The sequence below is a fragment of the Microcebus murinus genome, chromosome 9, assembly GCF_040939455.1.
Source record: "Microcebus murinus isolate Inina chromosome 9, M.murinus_Inina_mat1.0, whole genome shotgun sequence".
Lineage (NCBI taxonomy): Eukaryota > Metazoa > Chordata > Mammalia > Primates > Cheirogaleidae > Microcebus > Microcebus murinus.
The window spans coordinates 16,208,749-16,235,160 of record NC_134112.1 but is presented as its reverse complement, the minus strand read 5'-3'; the positions used below and the strand labels follow the sequence as shown (position 1 = coordinate 16,235,160).

The 26,412-nt window shown below is 36.2% G+C and overlaps 1 protein-coding gene across 2 annotated transcripts in view; it reads left to right on the top strand.

Moving 5' to 3' along the window:
• The first annotated feature begins 11,917 nt into the window (after positions 1-11,917).
• The window catches only part of GPR141 (G protein-coupled receptor 141), a 66,534-nt gene continuing 52,039 nt past the window's right edge, over positions 11,918-26,412 (top strand). For both annotated transcript variants that reach the window (XM_012777580.2, XM_012777582.2), the window contains exon 1: positions 11,918-12,388. The gene's annotated coding sequence lies outside the window, so the exon portion shown is untranslated. The remainder of the gene's footprint in view (positions 12,389-26,412) is intronic.

Sequence of the window (26,412 nt, the reverse complement as noted above, 5' to 3'; positions counted from 1 at the left end):
ATACTTATTGAAGGAATAAGTATTCAACAAATGCTAGCTAATAGGATTGTAAGTATCATTAACACAAATCTAACTAACATAATGTCAAGTAATAATAGTATTTGTTAACAATGGTCTTGGGCAAGCTACCATAATATTTCTAGTTTTGGTTCCCCATCTATAAAACAATGATTCCTACCCCATAAAAGTGTTGTGAGGATCATATAAACAATTATGGAATCCTTTCTGTAATTGTTTCTTATCTTTCTCTGGCAAGAACTGGCCATTCTCACTCAAATGGTCTCTCTGGACCTCTCACGTAAAGGGTCATTGTTGGGTTACCAGGGAAACTATCATTGATGATCAGTTGCAGGCTAGGGTTTCCTCAGGTCTAGCGATGGCCTCATTATCATCACCACCCTTGTTTTTGTAAGGAGGCCCAATATTGGAAATAATTCTTTTTGTACGATTAAGATGATTTTGAAGATACGCAGCAGAGTTCAACCAGAGTTTACTTTGCATGTTGATTTACTAGGTGAGAACTGGCAGCTCACAAATGGCATATGCAAATTTGTTCTAAATGAGCTCTAAATATGGATTTGGAGCTAATTGTTCTGGCATTTATTTCAGTGGGGGTAAGGCACTGGCCAAACATATTTCCAAAGAGAGAAAGAGGATGTTTTAGCATCATTCTTAGGAAAATGAGCTGTAGCATGCTAGTCATTCAGAAAAGGAAGACATTTGGTTTGAAGCCCCATGGGAGAAAAGAGAATGTTGGCTGAACCATTGTTTAGAAATAATAGAACTGAGAAAATAATTAGTATTAAATCACTCGTTGCACTAAATTTTCAGAGGATCGTTTTTTTTTTAAATGAACTATTATTATTTAAGTATACTACTTAGAAAAAAAATGCACAAATCATGAGGATGCAAACAGATGAATTATCACAAAGTGAGCACATTTGAGTAACCACCATCCAGATCATAGGATAATGCAGAGGTCCCCCTTCTTTTCATCACTGATCCCCCCTCCTCTCACTTGTCTCCATTGGGAGCTGAGAGCCTGGTTCGCAACACCATAGATCAGTTATGCCTGTATTTAAACTTCCTATAAATGTAACCACATAGTGAATCCTTTTGTGACTGGCTTCTTTTTCTCAATACTATGTTTGTGAAATTGCATGTAGCATTATTTCATTCATTTTAATTGTTGGGGAGCCACTCTAATACACAACCATATTTTAAAAAAAGTAATGCATTTTATTTTTGAGAAACATCAAGGATATTTCCAGATCTTGGCTAATATGTATACTTCTGTTATGAACATTCTTGTAACATTTTCAGTACATAGACATATGCATTTTCTGTTGCTTACGTATCTAAGAATGAAATTCCTGGATCATGAGACCTGCAAATTGAGCTTTAGAAGTAAAGTTTTAGTTATACCACTTTTCCACTCTCTTTAGCAGGGCATGAAAATTCTATTTGCTCTACATCTTCTCCAATACTTGGTATTGTGAGTCTTTTCAATTTTAGCCATCTGGTGTATACTCAGTGGTATTCCACTGCAGTTTTTAATTTTCATTTCCCAAATGACCAATTCAGATGAGCAACATTTTGAGTATTTATTGAGAAAGTTGATTTTGCAAATTGCTTTTCTGTTTATTTTATAGATACTTTTATTGTATTATCTGTCTTTTTTCTTATTTATACATATTTGATATGAGTCCTTTGTCAGTTATATGAACTACAAATATCTGTTCCCATTCCATTTTTCTCCCTTTGATATCTTTGACAGGCATAAAACTTAATTTAAAATAGTTCAACTTAGTCTCTTTTTTAGTGGCTAGGAAGTTTTTTATTTGTTTTAAAAATCCTTTCTATACTCCAAGGTTATGAGGATATTCTCCTTTGTTATCTTCTAGAAGCTTTATTATCTCTCCTTTTATAGTTAGGTCAACAACCTCTCTGGGACTGATTTTTGTAAATGGTGTGAGGTATGGAGTCAAGATTTCATTTTTTTTCAGGATTTGAATGTCTAATTGACCTAGCAACATTTATTGAAATGACTATTCTTCTCTCTTTCTTTCTCTTTCTTTCTTTCTTTCTTTCTTTCTTTCTTTCTTTCTTTCTTTCTTTCTTTCTTTCTTTCTTTCTTTCTTTCTTTCTTTCTTTCTTTCTTCCTCCCTCCCTCCCTCCCCCCTCCCTTCTTTCCTTCCTTCCTTCCCTTCCTTCCTTCCTTCCTTCCTTCCTTCCTTCCTTCCTTCCTTCCTTCCTTCCTTCCTTCCTTCCTTCCTTCTTTCTTTTCTTACTTTCTTCTTTCTTCTATTGCTTTACATAGCCATTTGTTTTATAAATTGAATGTTAATGTATGTGTGGATCAGTTGCTGGACTCTATATTTCTTTATTATTGTGTCAGTACTATAATGTCTTAATTATTTTAGCTGTAAAATAAATCTCAATATCTGGTAATTTAATCTTTCAAATATTTTCATTTTCTTCCATTGTCTTAGACATTTAGAACTATTTACATTACCATAAAAATTTTGAATTTACTTGCCAATTTCACAAAAACATTTTGTGGGGATTTTGATTAGAAATGCATTGAATGTAGGTAGATTTGGGCAGATATCTTCACTATATTAAATCTTTTCATCTGAAAGCAATTTATAGTTTTTTATCCACTGAGATATTTGTTAAGTTCTCTCATTATTTTATTTTACATTGAAGACTTGCTCATCTACTGTTAAATTTATTCCTAGGTATTTAATATTTTTTGTTTTAATGCTAATTTAAATGGTGTTATTTAAAAAAATGTATTATTTGCTTTTTTGTTACAAGTGTGAAATGCAACTAGTTTTTACAAATTAACATGCAACCTTTGGCTTAGCAATAGTTAACAAATTTATTCTGTTAAGTCTATCTGTGGAGTCTTTGAATTTTATAAGTATAAAATCATGTCCCTTGCAAATAAAAATAATGTTATTTATTTCTTTCCAATACTTATGCTTGTTATTAATTGTTTTGCCTCATTATATTTGGTTAGGGTACAATATAGCATTGAGTAAAAATGGGCGCAGATGATATCTTTGACTTATACCTGATATTAGGAGAAAAGCTTTCAATATTTCTCTATTAAAGCATGATGTTTGTTGTACGATTTTGTATGTATCCTTCTTTTTTTAGTTTGTAGGTGCCTTTAAAAAACCATAGAAAGGTATTGTATTTTATTGAATAATTTTTCTGCCTTTATTTGAGATGATCATACAATTCTCTTTTATTCTGTCTATGTGGTGAATTGTATTCACTGATTTTCATGTGTCAGACCATCTTGCCTTCCTAGAATAATTCTTACCTGGCCATAATGTATTATAATTTTCATATGACACTAGATTTGATTTACTAATATTTTATGTAGGAGCTTTGTGTCTATATAAATCAGAGTGTTGACTTGTTTTAGATCCTTTATTAAAATGTCCTTGCTAGATTTTGCTGTCAAAGTTATGATGACTTCAAAAAATGAATTGGGAAATATTTCCTCTTTTCCTATGCTCTGGAATATTTAAGATAGATGTTATTTCTTAATGTTTGGAAGAATGCACTGGTAAAACCATTGGGCCTAAAGATTTATTTTCAAAGGATTTTGGTTACAGATTCAATTTCTTTACTATATAGTAAACTATTTGTATTATATATTTCTTCTTGTGGCAATTTTGTTAAATTATGGCTTTTAAATTCATTTCAACATTTTATTGAAATTATTGACCTAAAACTGATATGATATCTTCTTGTTAGCATTTTATTAACTGAGGGATCTGTAGTTAAGCCCCTTCTTCTTAAAAAAATAATTCTTGATATTTGCATTTTATGCCCTCTATCTTTTTCTCTTGATCTGTTTTTCTAGGGATTTATAAAATTTATTAATCTTTAAAAGAACAAATTTTAGATTTATTTGTTCTGTTATATATTTGTTTTATGTTTTATTGACTTCTACTTTATTTTTATTACTTTTTACTTGATGCTCGCCCTGGGTTTTTGTTTTCAGATTTCCACGCCTACTAAGGGCATTTCAGTATGGCTTTGCTTGCATTGGGAAAGTTTTGATGAGTTGAATTTTTATTATTCAAATAAAAATATTGCCTAATTTTCTTTGCACTTATTTTTTAGCCTGTGGTTTTTTAAAAGAAGTATATTAAATATTTCCAAACATAAAAAGGTTTTAATGTTATCTTTTTGTTATTGATTTATAGCCTAGTTGCATTTTTGTCAGAAAACATACTCTGTATAATTTCAGTCTTTTGATATTTGTTGAGATTTGTTTTATACCTACCAATGGGTCAATTTAGGTTGTGCATTTGTGAATTCTGCATTTGCTGGGTGTAAGGTATGTAAATCAAGCCAAGTTTGTTGCTTGCACTGTTCAAATCTACTATTAGTATATCCATTCTGAATTTTTGCCTGCTTGTTCTGTCATTACTGAGGGAGGTTTGTTAACATCTTCCACTATGATAATGGATTTGTCCATTTTCCTTTTAGTTGCATCATTATTTGCTTTGTATATTTGAAACTATGTTATTGAATTCAGCAAATTCAGAATTGTAATGTTTTAAAAAGTCTGACACTTTTATCACAAAATACTCCCTCTTTATTGCCAATAAAGTTTCTTGCATTAAAGTCTAATTTAGTACTATGTTGAACAGAAGTGGAGATAGTGGGCAGCCTTATCTGGTTCCAGTTCTAAGTGGAAGTGATTTCAGTTTTTCCCCATTCAGTATGATGTTGGCTATGGGTCTGTCATATATGGCTTGTATCATTTTTAGGTATGTCCCTTCTATGCCTATTTTCTTAAGTGTTCGTATCATGAAAGGGTGTTGAATTTTGTCAAAAGCTTTTTCTGCATCTATTGAAAGAATCATGTGGTCTTTGTTTTTGCTTCTGTTTATGTGGTGAATTGCATTGATAGATTTACGTATGTTGAACCATCCCAGCATCCCTGGGATGAAGCCCACTTGGTTGTGGCGGATTATTTTTTTGATAAGTGTCTGCTGATGATATGATATTGTATCAACTGTTTGCTGATGATATGATATTGTATCTAGAAAACCCCAAGGATTCAACCAAGAAACTCCTGGAACTGATCAATGAATTTAGTAAAGTCTCAGGATACAAAATCAATACACAGAAATCAGAGGCATTCATATACGCCAACAACAATCTAATTGAGAACCAAATCAAAGACTCAATTCCCTTCACAATAGCAACAAAGAAATTAAAGTACCTAGGAATATACTTAACCAAGGACATAAAAGACCTCTACAGGGAGAACTATGAAACACTGAGGAAGGAAATAGCAGAGGATGTGAACAGATGGAAATCCATACCATGCTCGTGGATCGGCAGACTCAATATCATCAAAATGTCTATACTACCCAAACTGATCTACAGATTCAGTGCAATACCTATTAAAATCCCATCAGCATTCTTCACAGATATAGAAAAAATAATTTTATGCTTCGTATGGAACCAAAGAAGACCCCGAATATCAAGAGCAATTCTAGGCAACAAAAACAAAATGGGAGGCATTAATATGCCAGATATCAAACTATACTACAAAGCTGTAGTAATTAAAACAATATGGTATTGGCACAAAAATAGGAATATTGACCAGTGGAACAGAAGTGAGAATCCTGATATAAAACCATCCTCATATAGCCATCTAATCTTTGACAAAGCAGACAAAAACATACGCTGGGGGAAAGAATCCCTCTTCAATAAATGGTGCTGGGAAAACTGGATAGCCACCTGTAGAAGGCTAAAACAGGACCCACACCTTTCACCTCTCACAAAAACCAACTCACGCTGGATAACAGACTTAAACCTAAGATATGAAACTATTAGAACTCTAGAGGAAAAAGTTGGAAACACTCTCCTAGACATCGGTCTGGGCAAAGAGTTTATGAAGAAGTCCCCAAAGGCAATCACAGCAGCAACAAAAATAAATAAATGGGACATGATCAAACTACAAAGCTTCTGCACAGCCAAAGAAATAGTCATGAAAGTAAACAGACAACCTACAGAATGGGAGAAAATTTTTGCATCCTATGCATCTGATAAGGGACTGATAACTAGAATATACTTAGAACTCACGAAAATCAGGAAAAAAAAATCAAATAACCCCATTAAAAAGTGGGCAAAGGACTTGAACAGAAATTTTTCTAAAGAAGACAGAAGAATGGCCAACAAACATATGAAGGAATGCTCAACATCTCTAATCAGCAGGGAAATGCAAATCAAAACCACAATGAGATATCACTTAACCCCAGTGAGAATGGCCTTTATCAAAAAATCTCCAAACAATAAATGCTGGCGTGGTTGCAGAGAGAGAGGAACACTCCTACACTGCTGGTGGGACTGCAAACTAGTTCAACCTCTTTGGAAAGCAATATGGAGATACCTTAAAGCGATACAAGTGATTCTACCATTTGATCCAGCAATCCCATTGCTGGGCATCTACCCAAATGATTCAGTGACACTCTACAAAAAAGACACCTGCACTCGAATGTTTATAGCAGCACAATTCATAATTGCAAGGCTGTGGAAACAGCCCAAGTGCCCATCAATCCAAGAATGGATTAATAAAATGTGGTATATGTATACCATGGAGTACTATTCAGCTCTAAGAAACAATGGTGATATAGCACATCTTATATTTTCCTGGTTAGAGCTGGAACCCATACTACTAAGGGAAGTATCCCAAGAATGGAAAAACAAGCACCAGATATATTCTCCAGCAAACTGGTATTAACTGAGTAGCACCTAAGTGGACACATAGGTGCTACAGTAATAGGGTATTGGGCAGGTGGGAGGGGGGAGGGGGACGGGTATATAAATACATAATGAGTGAGATGTGCACCATCTGGGGGATGGTCATGATGGAGACTCAGACTTTTGGGGGGAGGGGGGGAAATGGGCATTTATTGAAACCTTAAAATCTGTACCCCCATAATATGCCAAAATAAAAAAAAAAAAGAGATACACTAAACAAATAGCTTAAAAAAAATGTGGTATATGTATACCATGGAGTACTATTCAGCTCTAAGAAACAATGGTGATATAGCACATCTTATATTTTCCTGGTTAGAGCTGGAACCCATACTACTAAGTGAAGTATCCCAAGAATGGTAAAACAAGCACCAGATATATTCTCCAGCAAACTGGTATTAACTGAGTAGCACCTAAGTGGACACATAGGTACTACAGTAATAGGGTATTGGGCAGGTAGGAGGGGGGAGGGGGGCGGGTATATACATACATAATGAGTGAGATGTGCACCAACTGGGGGATGGTCATGATGGAGACTCAGACTTTTGGGGGGAGGGGGGGAAATGGGCATTTATTGAAATCTTAAAATCTGTACCCCCATAATAGTCCGAAAAAAAAAGTCTAATTTATATGTGCTCAGTACATTTGCATATAATTATAATATCTGAGATGTAATGTTAACTCTCTTACTCTTTGTTTTCTGCTGGTCTATCCATTTTGTATTCCTTTTCTCTACTTTTTGACATTTTTTGGATTGATACTCTTTCATTCCCTTCTTTTCTATTTTATCTTGCTAATTACATGTTATTTTGTTATTCTTTTTGGGTTATTCCAGATATTACAATGAGCATTTTTGACTGATTAAAGTCTAAAATCAATTAGTACTTTTAGTGCCTTCAAGAAGATGCAAGGATTTTAGAACACATTAATTCAATTTGTATCTCTCCCGTGCTTTATCCTTTTATTGTCATGAATATGGATTCTACTTATATTTTACATACTGGTAGGCATTATTACTATGGCTACCTTATATCTTCAATATTTATTTAGGTTTACCTACACATTTACTCTTTCTATTCCTCTTCATTGCTACATGTCGCTCTGACTTCCAGGTAAGATCAACTTTGTACCTTTGGAGCCACTTTTAGTATTTCCCTTAGTGCATGTCAGCAGGGTACAAAATATCACAGTTTTGATTTGTCTGAAAATGTTACTGTTTTGTCATCAAGATAATGAATATTTTCATTGCATAAAGAACTCTAACTTGTCAGTTATTTTCTTTCATAATTTTGAAGATGCTATTCTATTTCCTTTGGGTTCCATAGCTATTGTTGAGACATCTGTGTTCACTCTTACTATTGCTCATTTAAAAGTTTTTTTCCTTTTTCAAATTGATTTTAAGACTTTTTTTCTTCATTTTTAACTTTCAGCAATTTTAATATGAGAGTACTTAGGTGGACTTCTTTGTTTCTACCCTGTTTGGAATTTATAATGCTTCTTGAGTCTGCATCTTTTTAAATTTTCAAATTGTAAAATTTATTGCTGTTTAAAATATTTTTTCTTCCAAATATTTCCTCTTCTTTCTGGAGCACACATTATAAGCATGTTAAACCTTTTACCTATGTCTTCTAAGTCGTTTGTGTGATTTTATGTACTGTTTATCCATTTTTTGTCTCTATTCTTCAATCTGCTATTTTCTACTAACCTATGTTCCCATTCTATGATCTTATCTGTCAAATCGTCTATTAGTCCCTATCAAGTGAGTATTTAATTTTAGTTGTTTTATTTTTCTGTTTCAAATTTTCCATTTGATTTTTTAAAAATAGTTTCCAGTATAAATTCTCTATATTTCATCTACTTTCATCAAACTATTAATCACAGCTATTTTAAATCCCATCAATTCTGTATCTCATGTGTTTGTTTCTCTTTCCTGTTTATTTTCATGTTTTTGATTGTTTAGTCTTATCTTCTGACATGCCTGTAAATAGTTGTTGAAATTTGGACATTGTATATCAAACGTCTGAGAGACAATTTGCTGATCTGGGTAATGTTATCATCCTCCAGAATTTTTAGTATGTGAAGAGGTTGTTAAAATGGTGGTAAATCCCCTAATCTATCTAGTGATTATCTAATGACCTAGTTCATTTAGTTGACTTGAAATCGGGCTTCAATTTTCTGATGGTATTTCTATGACTAGTTCATGCCTTCTCCTAAGCTGTAGCCCAACCGAAAGCTTGAGGTACTTGCACCACCTCCTTGGTAGTCTCTGAACTCTAGTTTTGCCCCTTAACCCAAACATCCTTCACTTCTGAGCATCTTAGCCAACCCCTTTCTGCTCAATTTCTCCACTTCTCAGCATCCAGTTGCAAAGCAGCAATACCTTGAGTAAAAAAGCAGAGTTGACATGAGTGGATTAATAAAATGTGATATATGTATATCATGGAGTTCTACTCAGCCACAAAACCAATGATGATCTAGCACCTCTTGTATTATCCTGGATAGAAGTAGGACCCATTCTACTAAGTGAAGTATCCCAGGAATGGAAAAACAAGCACCACATGTACTCATCACCATCAAATTGGTATTAAATGATCAATACTTATGTGCACATATAGTAGTAACATTCATCGGGTATCAGGAAAGTGGGAGAGGAGAGGAGGGGATGGGAATATTAATACCTAATGGGTGCGGTGCACACTGTGTAGGGGGATGGACATGCTTGAAGCTCTGACTCAGGTGAAGCAAAGGCAACATATGTAACCTAAACATTTGTATCCCTGTAATATGCTGAAATAAAATAATAATAATTTTAAAAAGCAGAGTTGAAAATCAGGTTTAGTATTATGTACTTCCCTTCTCCTGGGGATTTTATATCTTCAAGTTCTCAATGGCTGGACTGCTTTCTAAAGCCTTCAAATTCATAATTTTTGTGTTCTTTTCCTTTTTTTAAGGCTAGTCTCAGTAGGAGGGTTTGTCTGCAACAATCTTCTCTACAATTACTAAAGCTTGAAATCTCTCTAGAATAAGCTATTTTGAAGCACATTGCATTTTTACTCATATAACAGAAAGAGTGCACATCTGCTCAAATTGAGGACTTCCTGATGTAGAGACCTTCCCTGCAAATTGAAAAGACAAAGTTAGAAGCATTTACAACATTATATTTGGAATAAGAAATGTGAACATCGACAAAGAAAGAACAGCAAAAATTTAGTATTAATGCTCCAGCATTGTAAAGGAGACCAGAGATAATTCAAAATTACCAAAATTATAATTTTACTTAGGACCCTTAAAGTAGAGAGAACCCAGGCCCAGTATTAATTTCATACCTTTATAAATAATTTCTTTCTGAAATTCTGAAATGTCGAAATAGAGTTTAAAAATGGGAATATGTTTTAAATGTTGATATTAAGTATGAAATATCTTATTTTGATCAAAAGTTTAGCTATTATATCTTAAACAAGAAGCAGTACAATTAATCAAAGTATGTGTGTGCCTAAACCATTGACACAGTTTTGCCATCTTAACGGGGGGTTGCTTATGCCAGTAGCAAAGAAGCTTGAAGAGCAAGTGGTGATGAAATTGTGAAAGGCAATTCCACAGCTTATTGAGAATTAAACATTTTTCCTTGCAAGTAGTGGCCCAAAGCCTGGAAGAAGTGGTAGTCAGTTGGTGCAAGGGCTGGTGAATACAGTGAATGACACAGTTTCCAAGTCCAGCATCTGTAGTTTTAGCAGAGTTGTTTTTTGCAACATGTGGTCTTGCAAGAGGATTGGCGTGACACTATTGACCAATCTTGGCTGCTTGACCAACTTGGCTGCTTAATCACAAGCATCCTCATCATTTCATCCAACTGGTTGCAGTAGACCTCTGCTATGATCGATTGACCAGGTTTCATGAAGCTGTAGTGGATAATACCAGCACTGGACCACCAAACAGACACCATTAGCTTTCTTTTGATGAATATTTGGTTTTGGATTGTGTTTTGGCATTTCATCTTTATCCAACTATTATGCCAAATGCTTGTGATTATCAAAAAGAATCCATTTTTTTTATCACATCTAACAATACGATATATAAATGGTTTGCCTTTATGACATGACAGCAAAGAAAGGCAAAGTTTGAGATCATTTTTCTTCTTATGCTCATTTAATTCCTGTGGAACCCATCTATCCAGATTCTTTATCTTGCTGATTTGATTCAAATGGTCTAATATTGTTGGAATAGTAACGTCAAACCTTGCTGCTAATTCACATGTAGGTTGAGATGGATTCACTTCCACTACAGCTTTCAGCCCACCTTGATATCAAATCAGATCACATCCACCTTGGTATCAGATCACTCATGTGGCTCATTTTCAAGATTAAAATCACCAGAATGGAACTTCTCAAACCATCAGGGTACCATGCGTTCATTAGCCACATCCTTCCCAAACACTTCATTGATATTTAGAGCTGTCTGTGCTACACTGGTTCCACGACAGAACTGATATTCAAAAGTGACACGAATTTTTGATTTATCCATGGTTTCACAAAAATTGCTCTAAAAAAAAATTGAAAGATAATCACAAGCCAAAATGTGTGTTTGAAAGAATGAGGATGCACCTTCACAATAATAAAAAAAAAGAAGTGTCAAAGTGAAATGTCAGAGATATCAACTGTCAAATTTAAGGAAATCGGACATTCCATACTTAATAACCTAATACGTAATAAATTAGCATTTTAACTCACAAACTTCTATATAATACTATTATATGATTTATAAGATAATTATAACATATATAAAGTATTAATTTATAGGGTTGTCATAGCATGGTAGGCAAGTTAGAGCAGTTTGGGGAACTTACTTTTTTTTTCACTATTTTCATTGTATTTCTATGACCACATTGTGTACAGCTTCTTTTGGAAACAGTGTTGAGAGTCTAAAAAACTAAGGTGGTGAAAAATTCATTTCCTTCCCCTGCCACTATAACACACTCTGGTTTTACATATCCTCTTTCTTAATTCTAATTAAATAAAATGATTATAGTGTCATATGCTAGTCAATGACATATATCAATAACACAGCTAATCACTAAAATTATAAGAGTAGGAACCTAGGTTACCAATAGGGTAAAGAACAACTCGGAAAATTTTCTCCATACTGAAAGGAAACATATATACATATTACCATAAATACAACACAGTTTCACAGTTTATCCTCTTTTTGACAACAGCCCTGTCTTTTTGCTCTAGTCTCTGTAAAATTTAGTTTGAATAAAATTTTAAAAACTGGACTCAGTAGTCGTAATATCTTCATAAGTATTTCTTAGCCTTTCTGTGATGTCCCGATCTTGACTGTTCATCTGTAAGAGTTTGGCTTTTCAAGGCTAGTGTGTTTGAAATGGTTTGAGGTTTTGTGGTCTGTTGACGCTCTGAGGAACTCAGAACACGTTAGCTTCCTTTTATGTCGTGAGCTGTGGCTGGCATTTGCAAATGCACACAGACCATGAAAGTGCCACGGCAGCCTTGTCGTTAGAAAAGAATCCTATTTGGAAGTCAGACATGTGGCCTATCTCTGCACCTGCCCCTGAGGAATCTGGCCTTTCAAGGTAAGTGCAGAAGGCTTGGGGTGGGGGACATTTGAATGAAATTGGCATATAGAGAAAGCACACTGAGCTTGTTGGTATAGTTCTAATTCAAAATATTCAGATAGTCTTGCTAACAAAAACAAGCTTATATACTCTGACCACAACTTCTCCTTTATAGAAAGAATTGAGAATTGTTCTAATCTTCCTGTGTAAACACATTAATCACAAGGTAAAACTCAGTTTTTATTAGGAATTAAATATGGACAAAAATGGCTTCAGAATCTCTCTCTCTCTCTCAAAAAAAAAGGACTCTGGCTGAAAACATCACATAAGTCAGAAGTCCCTAGGGGACCTCACACTATTGAATTGTATTTACATATAATTACTTAAATACTTTTAAGTGATGCCTTAATTTTTTTCATTATGAAAATATTTTAACTCTATTACTGGCAATATTTTAGTATTTAGTTTGAAACCATTCCAGCAGCTCTAATCAAAAGAAGGAAACATCCAATTACAATCAGGTACTTAGAAATATCTAAAAGAAGCATATTCAAAATAACATATAAAATGATGGTTGTATTTCTTTTTATGCCACTTTTAAAGTACCGCATAACAGGAAGAATCTGAAGATACATTTCAAAATCACATAAATAAAAGTTTAGAGCAACATCTGTTTAAATAATTTTACTTTAAGTGAAATTCATTCTATACCATTATTTCTTATTTACAAGAAGTAATGTGCTTCAAATACGTGGAATGGAATATAATGCAAAATTAAAAAAAAAATGTTAGTAACACTGAATCAGAATATGGCCATTTAATCTTTTTCCTGGCACAAATTTGTAACATGATTTTTGATGGGCTAATTAATTCCCTGGACTTCAGCTTCCTACACAATTGCATGATTACTTATCTCAGAAATTATTTATTAAGTACTCCAAAATTATAACTTTTTATTTACTTTTTTATTGAATTTAAATCACTCAATTTGTCAAGATTTTAATCAATCAATAGGAGTAATGAGAAGACTAATGGATGAGGGATCAGGTGGTATGAATGCTAGTCCTCTCCAGTAATTGGGTAAATGATTGAGGAATATTATCTAACAATTCCAGGCCAGAGGTTGATAAAAATTTTCTGTAAGGGGCTAGAGAGTAAATATTTTAAGCTTTGAAGGCCAAGAGGTAAAATTGAAAATAGTGTGTAGGTACTTACATAACTATTTAAAATGTAACAATTTAAAAATGTTAAAACCATTCTTAGCTCACAAGCTGTATAAAAACGAGAGGTGGGCCAGATTTGGCTTAAGGGCCATAGTTTTCCAACCTTTCTTCTAAGCAGTGATTTTCAAAAATTATAAAATGGAAGACATAGACTAGATTAGAAATGTTCAACTTGACATTATGAAACCCTAAGGGTGTTCATGGGTGGTCTTCAGGGTGATACTCCAATCCTCTAAAATGGTATACAAAACTCTGAGTGTACGTGAGTATGTGCTCTTTTGTAAATGAGTAAAAAGGTGCACAGATTTCATCCGATTTTCAAAATGGTCCAAAACCCAATTAAAGTTAATGGTCATAGGACTAGCTTATTTCTAAAAGTGCTTTCCAAATCTAAAATTCAATGAACCTATAAAATATTTATTGCAGTCTCCTATGTATAAGCCACTGTGCTAGCACCATAAGAAGCATAGCACATTATTACTAAAATAATGTGTTAAAATACCTTAAAGAATAATACAAATCAGTGATATCCTTTAAAGTAATAACATTGAGAGAAATTCCTCTATTGGTCAAATATTTCTCTTTTTGGAGATAGGGTCTCGCTTTGTTGCCCATGCACGAGGGCAATGGTGTGATCATAGCTCACAGCAACCTCAAACTCCTGGACTCAAGTGATCCTCCTGCCTCAGCCTCCCAAGTAGCTGTACCTTGTGTGTACCACCACTGTTTTTGTAGAGACGGGGGTCTTGCTATATTTCTTAGGCTGGGCTTGAACTCCTGACCTCAAGCCATCCTCCTGTCTCAGCCTCCCAAAGTGCTAGGATTACAGATGTGAGCCACCACACCTAGCCTCAACTGGTCAAATATTTCTGAGACACTACTTTGCAGAGTGTCTTCAAAACTAATACATGAATTACGCCAAATTATTTGCGAAATTTTATTATCCCATCTTATTTTGGATTACAGTGGTATTATTCATGACAATCATAACCAAACTTAATCTAAGCATAGCCTCTTTCCTAAAAATATAATTTGCTTAAGGGCAGAAATTATGTTTTCTTTTTTTGCACCTTTGTATTCAAGAATAGTATTTGATACATAGTAAAAACCCAACCTCCTTGGAATGGATATATGAATGAATGAATAAATGGAAAGGTAAAAACACCATCATCGACATTATGTGTCACAGATACTGAATGAAGGCGTGGAACCCCAAATGCTCTAAAACCAGTAGTTGCTAAGTCCAAAGATTGCTTCTCTTTTCAAATTTGAGTGTAACTGTGATTTCAAAATACTTGATCAACTAAATATTGCATTTCCTGGTGATTAAGTCACTTAAAAAAAAGAGTAGGTTCTTGGGAAATTAATTTACATGGGAGAGAGAAATATTTCTTACAAAGTTTCCAGTAACGTACTCTTTGAGATGTGGTGAGTGGAGAGTGGAATTTTGTTAATGAATAGCATTGCCCTCAGTGTCTGAGGCCATTGTGCCTAAAGATGGAAGGAGACTGTACCAGCTGGGGAATTATGCATAAATGGTAGACTTTTCTGGGATGTACAAAAGTCAGATCTAAGAACTTAGGACACTGCTCTGCTTCCTGATAAAGAAATTCAAACTGAGCTCCATTGCCTACCCAACTGTTAACACCAAAGTCAGAGCACTGTTTGCCGGAGATTTCCCACAGCTCCATGGGGCAGGGGAATCATTTGTGGTCAATCCAAAAATACCTCTTTTCTCTCTCCAGGAATAATTTTATCACATAAAGAAATTCAATCTGTAATAGCTGGTTTATGGTTCTTTCACTTTTCAGCAGGAAATCTAAGATTCAAATATTTAAAGAAATATTAATGAAATGTTTGCTTAGCTCTGTATGTACCCAGTGTTATGCCAGAAACATCCTAACTCAAAAGAGTGCATTCCACTCCCTCCACCTCAGAAGCTGTTAGGAAAACGGCAATGTACTATTGCTTTGGGATGTAATTACCGAGCGAGCCTGGGTGGTATGACTCCACATTAAATAGCACCATTTGTTCACATGTTTAGCGTTTGCACTGAGGACATATTCATGGATCTCTTTGAGGATTGAGATTAGTCACAGATGTTGTGCAAAGACCAAAACTTGTGTTAATGGTACCTCAACCATGTCTCATGGTCCAAGGTCTCCTTTATATGATGGTAGGAAACTTAGTTCCCTCCCCAAGGATTTCTGAGACTCTCTATAGGTGTGCTTGCGTGTTCTCCAAATCCAAACAAGGTAGCCTGCACCCCAAGGTAGCTCCAACTGCTGCTCCAAGCTCTATCTCCAGATGGCCTCTGCACCTCCCTGGAAGGCTTTGCTCCAAAAGATGGACAAGGCCCCTTCCGTTCCCTCTCCAACACAGCTGACTTAAATCTGAGACATCCCTTTTTCTTGAGGCAAACTTTTTCTTAAAGGACCAGCTAGTAAACATTTTAGGTTGTGAGCCCCGCAATCTCTGTTGCAGCTACTCAACTAGAGATTGTATTGTGAAAGCAGCCAATGTAGAAGTGCACACATGAATCAGCATGGCTGTGATTAGACAAAATTTTTTCTTACAAAACAAGCGGTCATTTTGTACTTATACAACCATTCCCTACCCTGCCACCTGCCCAACACCCGATAGATGTTATTCCTATATGTCCACTTATGTGTTGATCGGTTAATACCAATTTGATGGTGAGTACATGTGGTGCTTATTTTTCCATTCTTGGGATACTTCACTTAGTAGAATGGGTTCCAGCTCTAGCCAGGAAAATACAAGAGGTGATAATCACCATTGTTTCTGTGCACCAACTGTGGGATGGACACGCTTGAAGCTCTGACGCAGGGAGGGGGGGAAGGGAAATATACGTAACCTTAACATTTGTACCCCCATAATATGCTGGAAAAAGAATAAAAAAAAAATAAAGAAAAAAACAAGTGGTCAGCCCACAGGCTATAGTTTGCTGACCCCAAAACTATATTGAAGGCTTGATGACAACTTCAAAAAAATCACAACGAAGTAGAGGGCTATGTAAACCTTGAAGTTAGAGAATGCCTTCTAGAGGTATCAGCTCTTCCTCCTCCTGGATGTTCCTGTGTCTCATTTTAGCCCTGGCCTGGGGTCATGCTACTGGGACCTACTCATCATTCCTGGCCAGAAGTCCTCACTCCTCCTTGCCTTCATTTCCACAAATTTATAATAGGTTCTTCCCCCTACATGTTACGACCCAGCTAGAGGATGCCAGAACAAGTTAGTATCATAATCATGTCTGACAAGAGGGAGGTCCATTGAACAGAAATGTGGTCCATCAAGGTCTGAAGTACCTCCAATACTGCGAGATGCACTTACCTTCCATTTGTATTACTTAGTTAAGGGCTTACCAAAATTGTCCTTTCTTGACTAAAGGGAGGGTCTGCCCTAAAGAAAAATTCTTTTTTTTGTTTCTTTTAAAATTATTATTGTGGTAAAGTACATAACATTTGCCATTTTAAACATTTATAGCACACAGTTCAGTGGCTTAAGTATATTCACTTTGTTGTGAAACCACAACCACCAACATTTCCAGAACTTTTTCATTATCCCAAACTGAAACTCTATTAAACAATCATTTTGACTTTTTTCTTCCCCTATCTCCTAGTAATCTAATGAAAGGATGTTTGATTTTTATCAAATGCTTTTTCAACATCCATTGAGATGATCATATGGTTTTTCTCCTTCATACTGTTGACGTGATATGTCATATTTATCCACTTATGTGTGCTGAATCTATCTTCTATCTCTGGGATAAATCCCAGTTGATTGTGGTGAGTGAGCTTTTTAAGGTGCTGCGGGATTTGGTTTGCTAGTATTTTGCTGATGATTTTTGCATCTATGTTCAATAGGGAGATTGGCCTATAGTTTCCTTTTTTGGTTGTATTCTTGTCTGGCTGTATAGAATGAGTTTAGAAAAATTCCCTCCTCTTCAAATTTCTGGAATAGTTTGAAAAGGATTAGCATCAGTTATTTTTTAAATGTTTGGTATTAATGGAATTCAGCAGTGAAGCCATGATATCCTGGGCCTTTTTTTCTTTGATGGGAGACTTTTTATTATGGATTCAATCTTTTGAATCAGTTACTTTTAACTGGTCTGCTCAGGTTTTTTATGTCTTCTTGATTCAACCTTACCATTTTTGCTAGGTTTTCCAATGTTTTGGTGTACAGTTGTTCATAGTAGTCTCTAATGATCCTTTGTATTTCTGTGGTATCAATTGTAATGTCTCCTTTTTTGTTTCTGATTTTATTTCTTGGGGCATTTTCTCTTGGAGAGTTTGTCCATTTTGTTTATCTTTTCAAAAACACCCAACTTTTTTTCTTTAATCTTTTGTATTCTTATTTCAATCTTTTTTTTTTTTTATTTCAGCATATTACAGGGGTACAAATGTTTAGGTTACATATATTGCCTTTGCCCCACACAAGTTAGAGCTTTGAGCGTGTCCATCTTCCAGATGGTGAGCACCACACCCATTAGGTGTGTATATACCCATCCCTTCCTCTTATCTGACCGACACCGGATAAATGTTATTACTATATGTGCACATACGTGTTGATCAGTTCATACCAATTTGATGGTGAGTGCACGTGGTGCTTGTGTTTCCATTCTTGTGATACTTCACTTAGTAGAATGGGTTCCAGCTTTACCCAGAATAATACAAGAGGTGCTATATCACCATTGTTTTTTGTGGCTGAGCAGAACTCCATGGTATACATATACCACATTTTATGAATCCACTCATGTATTGATGCGTACCTGGGTTGTTTCCACACCTTTGCAATTGTGAACTGTGCTGCTATAAACATTCAAGTGCAGGTGTCTTTTTTACAGAATTTCTTTTTTTCCTTTGAGTAGATATCCAGTAACGGGATTGCTGGATCAAATGGTAGTTCTACTTGTAGTTCTTTGGGGTAGCCCATATTACTTTCCACAGATGTTGCATTAGTATGCAGTCCTGCCAGCAGTGTATGAATGTTTCTATCTCTCTGCATCCACGCCAACATTTATTGTTTGGGGGCTTTTTGATAAAGGCCATTCTCACTGGAGATATGTGATATCTCATTGTGGTTTTGATTTGCATTTCTCTGATGATTAGAGATGTTGAACATTTTTTCACATTTTTTTTGGTCATTAGTCTATCTTCTTTTGAAAAGCTTCTGTTTATGTCCTTTGCCCACTTTTTGATAGGGTTGTTTGATTTTTTTCCTTGCTGGTTTTCCTGAGTTCTATACAGATTCTAGTTATCAGCCCTTTATTGGAAGTGTAACAGGCAAATATTTTCTCCCATTCTGTAGGTTGTCTGTTTGTTCTCATGATAGTTTCCTTGGCTGTGCAGAAGCTTTTTAATTTGATCAGGTCCCATTTATTTATTTTTGTTGTTGCTTTGATTGCCTTAGGGGTCTTCTTCATAAATTTTTTGCCTAGGCCAATATTTATAAGAGTTTTTCCAATATTTTCTTCTAGAATTCTAATAGTTTCACGCCTTAGGTTTAAGTCTGTTACCCAGTGTGAGGTGATTTTTGTGAAACAGGAGTGGATCCTGTTTCAGTCTTCTACATGTGGCTATCTAGTTTTCCCAGCACCATTTATTGAATAAAGATTCTTTTCCCCAGTATATGTTTTTGTCTGCTTTGTCAAACATTAGATGGCTATATGAGGATGGTTTTATATCTGGATTCTCAGTTCTGTTCCATTGGTAATTTTGTTTATTTCTGCTTTGACTTTTATTATTTCTTTATTTGTACTAATTTTGGGTCAGGTTTGTTCCTGCTTTTTTAGTTCCTAGAGATACATTGTTAAGTTGTTTATTTGAAATCTTTCTACTTTTTTGATGTAGGCATTTATTGCTATAACCTTCCCTCTTAATACTGCTTTTACTGTATTTCATAAATTTTGGTATGTTGTGTTTCTCTTTTTATTTGTTTTAAAAAATTTTAAATTTCCTTTGTAATTTCTTCATGATCCATTGGTCATTCAGGAGCATGTTGTTTAATTTCCATATATTTTGAAAGTTATTGGCTTATTCAGATTTTCATTTTCTTCCAGGTTCAATCTTGGTAGGTTGTATGTGTCTAGAAATTTATCCATTTCTTCTAGTTTTTCCAATTTATTGCCATATAATTGCTCATAGTAGTCTCTAATCATTATTTGTATTTCTATAGTATCCATTGTAATGTCTCCTTTTCATCTCTGATTTTATTTTTTGGGTGTTCTTTCTTTTTTTCTTAGTTATTTGGGCTAAGAATGTGTCTATTTTGTTTATCTTTTCAAAAAACCAACTCTTTGTTTCATTGGTCTTCTGTATTATTTTCATTTCATTTATTTCTTCTCTGATCTTTATTATTTCTTTTCTTCTACTAATTTGGGGTTTTTTGTTTGCTCTTGTTTTTCTAGTTCTGAGATGCATTGTTAGAGTTTTTAACTTAAGGCTTTTTTACTTTTCTGATATAGACCCTTATTACTATAAACTTTCTTCTTATTACTGCTTCTGCTGTGTCCCATAGGTTTTGATATATTGTGTTTTCACTTTCATTTGCTTTTAGAAAATTTTTAAATTTCATTCTTAATCTCTTAATCAACCCACTGGTCGTTCAGGAGTATATTGTTTAATTTTCATGTGGTATATTTTCCAATGTTCCTTTTGTTATGGATTTTTAGTTTTATTTCATTGTGGTTAGAGAAAATACTTGGCATGATTTCAGTTTTTTTGAATTTTTTGAGACTTGTTTTGTGGACTTGTTTTCATGGTCTATCCTTGAAAATGTTCCATGAGCTGAGGAGAAGAATGTGAATTCTGCAACTGTAAGTATCTGTTAAGTCCATTTGGTCTATAGCGCAGAGTAAGTTCAATGTTTCATTGCTGATTTTCTGTCTGGATGATTTGTCCAATGTTGAAAGTGGGGTGTTGAGGTCTCCAGTGATTATTTCATTGAGGTCTCTGTCTCTCTTTAGCTCTGATAATATTTGCTTTACATATTTGGGTGCTCCAGTGGTGGGTGCATATATATTTAGAATTGTTATATTCTCTTGGTGAATTGACCCCTTTATCATTAAATAATGACCCTCTTTGCCTCTCTTTACAGTTTTTGTGTTGAAATATATTTTATGTGATAGAAGTATAGCTACTCCTGTTCTTTTTTGCTATCTATTTGCATGGAATATCTTTTTCTAAGCCATTATTTTCAGTATGTGTGTGTCTTTATAGGTGAAGTATGTTTTTTACAGACAACATATACTTGCCTCTTGCTTTCTTATCCATTCAGCCATTCTCTGTCTTTTGATTGGGGAGTTTATTCGTATTCAGTGTTAATATTGATAGATAAGGACTTTCTACTGTCATGTTGTTATTTGATTTTTTGGTTGTTTTGTGGTCCTGTCTTTCTTTCTTCCTTCCTTCCTTCCTGCTGTTTTCTTTTGTTAAAAGTGATTTTCTCTGGCAGTGTGTTTTAATTTCTTGCCTTTTATTTTTTTGTGTATCTGCTGTAGGTTTTTTATTTGAGGTTACCATGAGGCTTGCTAAAAATATTTTATAACCAATTATTTTAAACCTATGACAACTCTGCTTACAAACAAATAAATAAGCAAAGAGAAATTAACAGTAAGTCTGCCCTTTAAGTCCACTCCCCCTGCTTTTTAACTTTTTGTTGTTTCCATCCATATCTTTTTAGACTATCTCTCATGAAGCTGTTATTTTTGATAGGTTTGTCTTTTATTCTTCATATGCAAGATACAAGTGGCTTATACATTGTAATTACAGCAATAGGGTAGTCTGTATTTACTGTTACCAGTGAGTTGTTTGCCTTCAGAAGATTTGTTATTGTTCATTAATGTCCTTTTCTTTCAGATTGAAGAACTCTTATCATTTCTTGTAGGAGAGCTCGCTCTGGTGTTGATGAAATCCCTCAGCTTTTGTTTGTCTGGGAAAGTCTTTATTTCTCCTTCATGTTTGAAGGACATTTTTGCAAGACACAATATTCGTAAAGATTAAGGTTTTTACTTTCCTTCAGCACTTTGAATATGTCATGACACTCTCTTCTGGACTGTAAAATTTCCATGGAGAAGTTTGCTGCCAGAGATATTGGAGCTCCTTTATACGGTATCTTTTACTTGCTTTCCTTATAACTTTTTCTTTATCTGTGATCTTTGAGAGCTTGATTATTAAATGCTTTGAGGTTGCCTTGTTTGGGTTAAATCTGCTTATAAATCTCTCTTACCTGAATATTGATATCTTTCTCTAGGTTTAGAAAGTTCTCTATTGTTATTTCTTTGAATAAACTTTCTGCTACAATCTCTCTCTCTCTCTCTCTCTCTCTCTCTCTCTCTCTCTCTCTCTCTCTCTCTACCTTCCCTTTAAGGCCAATATCTCTTAGACTTTCTTTTATAAAGCTATTTTTTTTATATCTTATAAGTGTGCTTCATTCTTATTTATTCTTTTTTTTATCTTCCGTGTATTTTTAAATAGCCGGTCTCTAGGCTCACTAATTCTTTCTTCTGCTTGGTCAATTCTGCTGTTGAGAGACTCTCATGCATTTCTCAGTTTGTCAATTGAATCCTTAAGCCCTAGAATTTCTGCTTGATTTTTAAAATTATTTCAATCTCTTTGTTAAATTTCTCTGATAGGCTTCTGAATTCCTTCCCTGTGTTTTCTTGAAGTCCATTGAGCTTCCTCAGGACAGTTATTTTGAATTCTTTGTCTGAAAGGTCACATAACTCCATCACTCCAGGATTGGTCACTGGAACCTTATTTAGTATGTTTGGTGAGGTCATGTTTTCCTGGATATTCTTGATGCTTGTGGCTGTGCATCAATGTCTGGGCATTGAAGAGTTAGGTATTTATTTTAATCTTCATAGTCTAGGCTTGTTTGTATCTGTCCTTCTTGATAAGGCTTTCCAGATATTCAAAGAGAATAGAGTGTTGTGATCTAAGTCTTTGGTCAGTGCAGCCATATCAGCACTGGAGAGTGCCCCAAACCCAGTAATGCTGTCACTCTTGCAGACTCCTCATGATGCCACAGTGGTGAGCTTGGGTAAGATACAAGAAAATTCCCTGCATTACCAGGTACAGTCTCTCACTCTCTTCCCTCACTCTCTGTGCTGGGCTGCTGGAGTTGGGGGAGGAGTGACATGGGCACTCCCTCCTGGCCACCAGCGCCAGGTCACACCTGAAGCCAGTCCAGTCTCACCCAAAGTCAGTGGTGACTGTTGCCTGCCTACCTCTCATGTTTATTCAAGTCAGGAGTTGGTGAATCCTGCCTGGACTGGCTCCTTCCCTTCAAAGCAGCTTGTTTCCTTCTGGCCCGGGGTGGGTCCAGAAATGTCACCCAGGAACTAAGGCCTGGATTCAGGGGCCTCAGGAGTCTGCTTGGAGCTTTATTTTCCTGTGGCTGATCTGGTACCAAAGTTGCAAAACAAAGTCCTATGAGCTCTTCCCTTTCCTTTCCTCAAGCGGAAGAAGACTCTCCATGAGCCACACTGCTTGTGCTTGGGTAAGGGGTGACACAGGCACTGGCTTGGCCGCAGTTGCTGGCATCTCACTGGGTCATGTGCACCCCAAGTCCACTGGCTCTGAGCCAGCACAGCCACAGGAACTGCCCAAAGACTGTATCCTCAGGCTGCGGGGCAGAGGATTTCCATGGCTGGGCTAGGCAAAATGCTCCCTCCATGGGCAATGGCAGAATTCTGCCCCGTGCTGTGTTCCCCTTTGCCAGGGCAGCCCTGAGTTTCAATTCAAAGACCTACAATCACTTCACTCTCCCTCTCCCGGGCACGCAGATTCTCTCCCCGCCACTCCACGTGCTGGTGTGGCACTGCCAGGGGATGGGGGAGGGGTGGCGTAGGCAACGCAAGACTGTCTTTTTTGCTCTCTTCTGTGCTTCTTCCCTTGATATAATTTCAAAATTATATCAAGGTAGTATGATCGCTCACCTGATTTTTAGTCCTTCTGAAGATGCTTGCTTGCCTGGATACTTGTTGCATTAGGTGTTCATGCAGCTCTGGAGGGGACTCTCATAAGAATTATGGAGCAAGAACTCACTCATTATGTCAAGGATGGGATCAAGCCCTTCAGGACAGATCTGCTCCCATGATCCAGACACCTCCCATTAGGCTCCGTGTCCAACATTGGGGATCAAATTTCAACAGGAGGTTTGTTGGGTCCAATATACAAACTTCAACAGGCCCCTGGGGAAGGGCTCGGCAGTAACTGTGACAGCAGAACTGCTAAGGCAGCAGTATCCCTGGGAGCAGTGTGCAGCTCCTGCTCAGGCCCCTAGGGGCAGGGCGCAGCTGTGACCGGAAGAGGTGTATGGAGCTGTTCTGCCGCGGTTTCCCCAAGAGGGAGTGCACAGCTTGAGCTCCAGCCCTGGGGGCTGAGGGGAGGGTAGGTGGAGTGGCTCCACTGCCACTTGGCCCAAGGGGAAGGGTATAACAGCTGCTCGCAGCTCAGTTTGGGATGTAGGGCCATGGCTGGAGTGATGCAGTGGCCGCTTAGCCTCGGGAATGAAGAGGAGCAGTGGCTACCTGCCCCCGAGCAGACACACTCCAGCAGTGGTCCCAGTTGCAAGATGACATAACACAGCTGCCATATGGGCCACTGGGGGTGTGCACAGTGTCTGCTCCTTCTCTGGGACAGCACAGCTGTGTGGACTCCAGGCAGCTCCCTCAGCTGGGCTTCGTGCCTGTGGGGACTGCAGGGGACGCCGGCGGTGAGGACTGTAGGTGTCCAGGGTGGTGATGGGGGCTGCTGGGGTCCTCTTGCTCACTTTTTGGCCACAAGGAGAAAGTCCTCCCGGTTCCTGGCTGATCCTGGCTGGGGGCTGGGATTGTGGGGTCTGGGGTCTTTCCTCCATTCTCTATGTGGCTGTCTTGAGTTTCTGTGTACACTCTGGTTTCTGTTACTCCTTTCAGGAACTCTGGCACTCTCCTTTACTTATTTTTGTTAAAATATAATTGTTTGTTGGTTGTTTTGTGTCTTTGGGGTGAGGATGAGTGCTGGGGGCCTCTAGTCGGCCATGTTGCTGACGTCACTGGCTCTGCTTTTTCTTTCCACGCTTCTGTCCTGCTTGAATGTGCCAACTCTTCATGTGGTTACTACCTGGCAGGAGAGGTTATCCCCTGGTAATCTCTATTCTGCTCTCAGGCTCTATGATTTGAGTATTTTAGGTTACATATATAAATGAAATTATATAATGTTTGTTTTTTTGCTTAAAGAAAAAATTTTTCTTCCTTTCTTGGAGCCAAGTGAAAACGTTACCGGTATAGCCTGGCTTCCAGCCACCTCTGGTTTGGAAGTGCAGCCAAACCTCAATCTACAGTGGTTCAACTTAAGATTTTTTGACTTTATGATGGTGTGAAAGCGCTACTCACTCAGTAGAAACTATACTCTGAATTTTGAATTTGGGTTCAAAATTCCTTATAATAACTTTACTATAAAATAGGCTTTGTGTTAGATGATTTTGCCCAACTGTAGGCTTATGTAAGTGTTCTGAGCACTTTTAAAGTATTATAGGTTAGGCTAAGCTGTGATGTTTGGTAGTTTAGGTGTAGTAAATATATTTAATGCATTTTCAACTTATGATGGATTTATAGGGATATAACCCCATTGTAAGTCAAGGAAAATCCGCAATGAAATCTAGTCTGAGAATTCCTTACTATGCACTTTTCATGCATAACCTCCCATTATTCTCCAACTTGTTGCTCCTGGAATCACATACTGCCCATCCTTTTCTTTGGAATGTTGTGATCTATGCCCAGTATTCAACACTTCATTTTCCTCTGTGGGACTTCTAGTGTCCACTGATCCACAAGGACCACTGATGTGGGCAGATGGACTTGTTCCCATCTCTCTGTGTCATCCAGCACGGTGGCACTCACATGTCACATCATATTCTGCCTTGCACCAAAGATAATTTTAGTGCAGATTTTATCTCATCATTTGGTTGTAATATTCTTGCAGAGCTGTCTTTACTCTATGCAATGGCCTAACTTAGAGATTTAGGCATGAATGCAAAAATTTAAAAAAAGATAAAACAATTGTCACATCTATTTGATGTTTATTCTCTCTGCTTTTCCTCCCCCATACACCCTTCCTACTCATTTTAGATGAAGCAAATTTGACACAAATATATTAATATTTAGGTTCTCTTGAGTTTTCTGGAAAAAATTTATAATAGTAAAATAAGGACCATTATATCTACTTCACTCTTTATAATACTGATCTATCATATAATGCTACTGATAAATAGATGGATAGGCATATTCAAAAATATTTATAACCCATGCATTTCAAAGGACTATAATCTGGTTGAAAGGACACAATTGACACATGCAAAACAAATGCCAAGATCAGAAGTCTTATGAAAATCTCTACTTGTCAAATGCTTTATTATGACTTATACACAGGAGATAGGTATAATAATTCTTATATTACTATTTTTTTTCCAAAAAATTGAATTAAGAGAAATTACAAGTTTAGTGTCAAATTTTCTACATGGGAAGAGATTGAAAATGGGCGAATTCAAAGACTTTGCTCTTGGCAGAGACATTTACATAAAAAGAGCGATTAGATAATCTTCATTAGCATAAACAGAAAAAGAATATCAAGTAAACATCATTAGCCAAATGACTGAGTGGGTAGCTAGTGTTGTAGCTAGTTTTCTAGAATATGTCCTAATACTATTAAGGTTTGTTAGAAAAAAATTTAAAGCCTTTTATCAAGTGTGTGAGTTGCTTCTCAGATGAAAGTGGTGAATTGGGTTACACAAAAAAAGCTTTGTCCCAGGCCAGGT